The sequence below is a fragment of the Miscanthus floridulus genome, chromosome 17 (assembly GCF_019320115.1).
Source record: "Miscanthus floridulus cultivar M001 chromosome 17, ASM1932011v1, whole genome shotgun sequence".
NCBI lineage: Eukaryota > Viridiplantae > Streptophyta > Magnoliopsida > Poales > Poaceae > Miscanthus > Miscanthus floridulus.
Genome location: NC_089596.1, coordinates 35,680,809 through 35,687,251, shown reverse-complemented (window position 1 = coordinate 35,687,251; position 6,443 = coordinate 35,680,809). Strand labels below are relative to the sequence as shown.

The following is a 6,443-nucleotide window of genomic DNA, read 5'->3' as shown; positions in this document are numbered from 1 at the left end:
GCTGGACCGAAACTCCTGGAACAACGAGGTAGGGAGTCCCTTCGTGAAGACGTCGGCATACTGTGATGTCGTAGGAACATGAAGAACCCGAACGTGACCAAGGGCGACCTTCTCTCGAACAAAATGGAGATCGATCTCAACGTGCTTCGTCCGCTGATGCTGCACTGGATTACTAGAGAGGTATACAGCACTGACGTTGTCACAGTAGACCAGGGTGGCACGGCGAGGCGGGTGGCGAAGCTCAAGGAGTAACTATCATAACCAAATAGCTTCGGCGACACCATTCGCCACAGCACGGTACTCGGCCTCGGCACTGGACCGGGAGACTGTGTGCTGGCGCTTGGAGGACCACGACACCAGGTTGTCCCCAAGAAACACTGCATAGCCAGAAGTCGACCGACGAGTATCAGGACATCTAGCCCAGTCGGCATCCGTGTAAACAACAAGCTCCGTAGGGGAAGACCGGCGTAGAGTCAGTCCAAGGGACAGGGTGCCCTGCAGGTAGCGCAAGATATGCTTGAGAGCCGTGAGGTGGGGCTCCCAAGGATCATGCATATAGAGGCAAATCTGCTGAACAGCAAAGGCAATGTCCAGACGAGTGAAAGTCAAATACTATAGAGCTCCTGCCAAGCTGCGGTATTGGGTAGCGTCATCAACAGGGGGTCCATCTGCAGATAATTTGGAGTGGACATCAACAGGCGTGCTGCACGGCTTGCACGCACTCATCCCAGCGCGCTCCAAAATATCCTGAGTGTACTGCCGCTGAGAGAGAAACAGACTATTGGCAGAGCGTGTCACAGAGATGCCCAGAAAATGGTGAAGCTGACCCATGTCCGTCATAGCAAACTCACGTTGGAGAGCCCCAATGATAATTTTGAGAAACCCGGTAGAGGAGGCAGTGAGAACAATATCATCCACATACAGCAACAAGTAGGCAGTGTCTGTCCCGCGGCGATATATGAACAAGGAACTATCTGACTTGGTTTCAACAAATCCAAGGAAAAACAGATGTGAGGCGAACCTGTGATGCCAAGCACGAGGAGCCTGCTTCAAGCCATATAGAGATTTGTTGAGCCGACAAACAAAATCCGGACGAGAGGAGTCCACAAAACCGGATGGTTGTACGCAGTATACTGTCTCAGTGAGGGTGCCGTGGAGAAAAGCATTCTTCACATCAAGCGGTGCTGCTGACAGCAGCCTGTGCAGGATGCACAGGGGCAGCAGCACCCGGCACTGTGGTCGGCGAGGCGGCAGGGGCGCTGCTAGCTGCAGCGCCGGTCGGTGTAGCAGGGGCGCTGCTAGCTGTAGTGCCGGTCGGTGTAGCAGGGGCCCTGCTAGCAGCAGCGTCTGTCGTCGTGGTGAAGGGGCTGGGCGAGGGAAAGAGCGTCCTCAGCCCAGCGCTCGTTTCAGGGGGAGCCGTGGGAGCCTCAACAGCCCCATGCACCACGTGAGGGGTACCTGCATGCACAAATCTTGCTCCAGGAATAGGAGCTGTGAGGTCATGTTCATCAAGAAGAAAGTCCAAGGCGGAGGATGCCATGGGTGTGGTGGACATGTCGGCGAAGGGGAAAAAGGACTCGTAAAAAACGACATGTCTAGAGATGAGAATGCGATTCGACTGGAGCTCGAGACACCGATAGCCTTTGTGGTCCGAGGAATAGCCGAGGAAAACACAGAGGGAGGAACGGGGTGCTGTGGAGGACATGTTGGGGGTAGCAAGCACACCCAAAAACTTTGAGATGTTCATAGGAGGGCTGAGTGGAATATAGGGAGGCGTACGGTGTCGAAAAGGCAAGAGTTTTGGTAGGGAGCCGGTTGACTAGGTAGGTGGCGGTGTGAAGTGCCTCAACCCAGTAGACCGGAGGAAGGCTTGCCTGAAATAAAAGAGAACGCAAAATGTCATTTATAGTGCGAAGAGAGCGTTCGGCCTTGCCATTTTGCTGAGAAGTATATGGACACGACATGCGGAGTGCGACGCCGTGGGAGAGGAAGAACGTGCGGGCAGGAGAATTATCAAATTCTCGGCCATTGTCGCACTAGATGCTCTTGATGGTGGTGCCGAACTGTGTTTGCACGTAAGCAAAAAAATTTGACAAAGTGGAAAATGTCTCGGATTTGAGGCGGAGTGGAAAGGTCCAAATGTAGTGTGAGCAATCATCTAAAATAACAAGATAATATTTGTACCCTGACACACTAACAATGGGAGATGTCCAGAGATCACAGTGTATCAAATCAAAATTATAACGAGCTCTAGAGCTAGATGATCCAAAAGGAAGTCGTGTGTGACGACCAAGTTGACACGCATGACAAACATGATGGTCATCTTTATTACACGAGATAACACTGGAGCTAATGAGCTTGGACAAAGCTTCACGCCCAAGATGCCCGAGACGACGATGCCAAAGCGAGGTAGGTGCAGCGATGAGTGCGGAGGTGCTGGTGGTAGATGGGTAGAACGGGTAGAGGTCACCAGAGCTATTGCACCTGGCGATCACGTTCCTGGTTTGCAAATCCTTCACAGAAAGGCCAAACGGATCATATTCAATGGAACAATTATTGTCGGTGGTGAAACGACGAATAGAAATAAGATTTTTAATAATGTGAGGGGACACCAAAACATCGTTAAGGACAAGGTTACGATGTGGAAAAGAAAAAGTGTGTGATCCGGTGGCTGTGACAGGAAGAAGTGCGCCATTGCCAACAATGATAGATGAAGGTGTAAACGATGATGGCAAGGAAGTGACGGAGAGATTACCAGCGTCCGCAGTCATGTGTGAACTGGCACCGGAGTCGGCGTACCATTCAGACGATGCCGGCGGAGTGAGCGTCATGGTGTTGAAGGACTACGCTAGGGAGTCTGCGTTCCAGGTGCCTCCATGTGTGGGGTTCCAGGGCATCCCTCCGGGCATCTGATAGGCCGGCATGGGCCCCTGGAACGCCGGTGGCGAGGGCGCAGCTCCCCCGTAGGCGTACTACAGTGGCGGTGCAGCGTAGCCGGTTCCGTAGGTGTGCCCGCCCGGAACGCCGTACTGAGGAACAGCGGTGAACGCCGGCGGTGGTGGTGGTGGACACCCGTAGGGCCACATCTGCAGCGTGCCGGCCCACGGGTGCGCGAAGGAGGGGTGCACACTGTGAGCACCACCAGTGGGGGCGCCGCCAGGAAAGCCGGGTGGTGCGCCACCAGTAGGCGCTGGCTGGGTACCACCACGCCCACCGCGGCCGCGGCGGCGGCTGTTGCACTGGCCACCAGTGGGTGCCCCGGGCGCATCGGGAGGACGAGTAGGAGCCTGCGGCGCTCCAGGACGCGAGGCCGCAGGTGGCGCCGGGGGGCCAGACGCTACTGGACGCGGCATCGCAGCGACAAGGGCGGCCGGGGGATACGGAGGACGGGCGTCGATCTCCAGCTCCTCCAGCAGGAGGTGTGTTCGGGCTTCCGGGAACGTTGGGAACGGACGGTGCATCTTGAGGATGGACACCATGTGGTGGAACTTGCCGCTGAGGCCGCGGAGGAGCGTGAGCACCATTTGGCGATCACCGATGGGGTCGCCGAACTCGGCGAGGGATGCAGCCATGGACTCAAGGCGACGGCAGTAGTCGGTGATGCTCAGGGACTCCTAACGAAGATTGTGGAACTGCATCTCGAGGAGAAGAGCACGAGACTCCTTCTGCCTGAGAAACTCATCCTCAAGGTAGCACCATGCACTGCGTGCGGAACCTTGGCGTATCATTAGCGACTGCCGCAAGTCGCTCGAGATGGTGCCATAGATCCATGTGAGGACGCAGCAGTCCGCCTGGACCTAGGCTGGGCGCATGGAGAAGACTTCATCCTCGAGAGCGTGCCGTGTGAGGGCATATTTGCCAAGCACAGTGAGGAAGATGCCACGCCATTTGGTGTAGGAGTCCGTGGCCTTGTCGAGGACGACGGGGATCAGGGCCTTCACGTTGACGACGGCGGTGGCCTGCGCCCAGAGGGCTTCATGGGCCTGCTCGTACTTGTCGAGGGCGGCGGCACGGAGGCGTGCCTCCTCCTCATGGCGCGCTGCCTCGGCTTCAGCAGCCAGGTGTCGGTCTTCAGCTTCCTTGGCGGCACCGTCCTGCGCGTCCTTGGCGGCGGCTGCAGCAGAGTCGTCATCGGCCGCCATCAGGAGCGGCCTGGGCGGGACCACGTGCGAGTGGACCATGGGACGGACCACGGGCCGCGGCCGCGCGAGGGAAACGACGCCCTGCGAACCGCGCCGTGCGAACGGCCCTGCGTGAACGTGAGGACGGGGCGTCCGCGGGGATCCTCGCGCGACGGACGCGATGGATCGCGGTAAGACGGGTGGATCGGACCTGCGACGGCGCCCTGCGAACGGAGTCTGCAGCGGGCGGGCGATCGGATCGGAGGTAAGGCCGGGCGATGGGATCGACAACACGCCGGGCGATGACTTCAGCGGCCGGGCGTTGATCGGATCAGCGACGGGCTAGGGTTGCGGAAGAGTAGCGGATCGTAACCGCGATTGATACCATGAAAGAGTTTAGAGAATGAATGATTGTATTCCCTGTCAATGCATGAGTATATAAGGCCGGGGGTGGCTCACAAGCCAAACCGCACAGGCGTGTACATGCCACTAATCAAGGGCAGCCTACTATAATTACACATGCTAAAATTACAATAGGCTAACACAAAGTATTCTAAACAAGCTTTCAGGCGGTTTTAATTTGAGTTAGGTGACTGAAATCTTGTACTCCCATAACTCACACACATCTTGCCACGCTAAGACCACGGAGTATCCTTTATCTAAAAAATAGGATGATACAACACAATAGAAATAGCCTTTACAACAGGCATATTACGACTGCTCACAAAAAATCGGTTTTGATGGTACCATCATAATCAGTCCACTTGCAATCTAGCTTGACTACATGTCTGGCTGGCCCTGATGAAAGGGTGGTGACTCTACCTTACAACTAGTTCATGTTGGTTGTGGTTCCTCTAGTAATTATCACAATCAGTTTGACACATAAATCGGTTGGGAAGAACGTAGCAGCACAACCGGTTGGCGGCTCCAACATATTTTGGGACAAGACATTGATTACATTAAGATTTACACGGTATAAGTTGGGAATCAATCTCAAATTTAGATTACATGCATCCATCCACTTGTTTAGATTATTTTGGATATTAAAATGACTACTATCAGTGGCATCTCAAATTATTAATAAAAATAAATATGAGTGCTCACAAGTTAATTTTGATATATAAACTGAAGTTGGACCCTTGAAAGGATTAAAAATGGCCCGACATGGGTGGTGAATTAGACTAAAAAAATAATTACATTTTTGTTTCAATGACAGCGCTTAAACTTGGTACCAATGAGATGCTAGAGCCTGAGATTATAGGACCGCAATAGCATCTAGCCGGCTTTATCGTGAACGAGGTTGTCCCAGAAGATAGAAAGTTTAACATTTTATCTTTGGGCAAGGTGTAATTATAAAAACACTATTGTTCTAATTTGAGGTGATTCGTCTGTAATATATACATTATCGAAACATGTGAGATATAGATTATAACTTGTTGTAATTGCAGCATAAACTTGATGGAAGTCAGAATATGTGATGCATTAATAATGGCAAATGTAAAATATTACACAATAACCTTTATTTGAATATAGTAATAAAATATATCAATAAAAATTGGGAAATGATCATCATCAGTGCTGGGTACAGGACTGATCCGGTAGTGACTCTTATTCTATCACCGCCAAATCTAGGAATCGACAGTGATAGGGAAGCCCATCACTGCCGATTACCTTCTGCTCGGTTTGATTCTGGCAGTGATGTCGGGTGACCTGATTATGATCTAGGGATCTGGAGTAGTGGGAAGCAAGAACCAGCCGCTTCGGCTGGCATTGCTAACATCCAAAATTTTCACGCACAAAAAACATCATACGGCACAAACCAGCTAATCCGAATGCCATGTCCTAATTAGTTCCCACTCCCACTTTTTAACTAAAATGTACGTCATTTATGATAAGTTATTTTGTTTATTTCCAGAAAAACTAATTAAATTATCCTATAATAAACGACTAAACACGTTACATATTTTTAAAACAGAGTGAGTACCACTTTAGGAATAAAACTGCATTTCAGTAAACGTGAGGGAGGTTGTCATAACCAATAATCTAAACCACAAGAATGGGCCAGGCCCATAGGAGGCCTGAGGACTACTCAGTTGGGCCAGCTTTTGCTAAAAAGATCACGTTGGGCCAGTGGGTAGTGGGGGGCTTCCCTTGATTTAGACGCTGGTACAATGTTGATGCTTCTAAAAAAAAAAATAGGTACAATGTTAATGCATCATCAGAGGGGGAAAAGCTCTATATGGTTCATCAACACAAGTATAAAGTAACGATGTGGATTCCTTCCTTCCCCTCAATTATGAAGACTTTTCCTGCCAACAGAAA

At 51.7% G+C, this 6,443-nt stretch overlaps 1 pseudogene; it reads right to left on the bottom strand.

Annotated features, from left to right (window-relative positions):
• Positions 1–255: 255 nt before the first annotated feature.
• On the bottom strand, positions 256–4,142 carry LOC136515534 (uncharacterized; annotated as a pseudogene).
• Between the last annotated feature and the right edge of the window lie 2,301 nt (positions 4,143–6,443).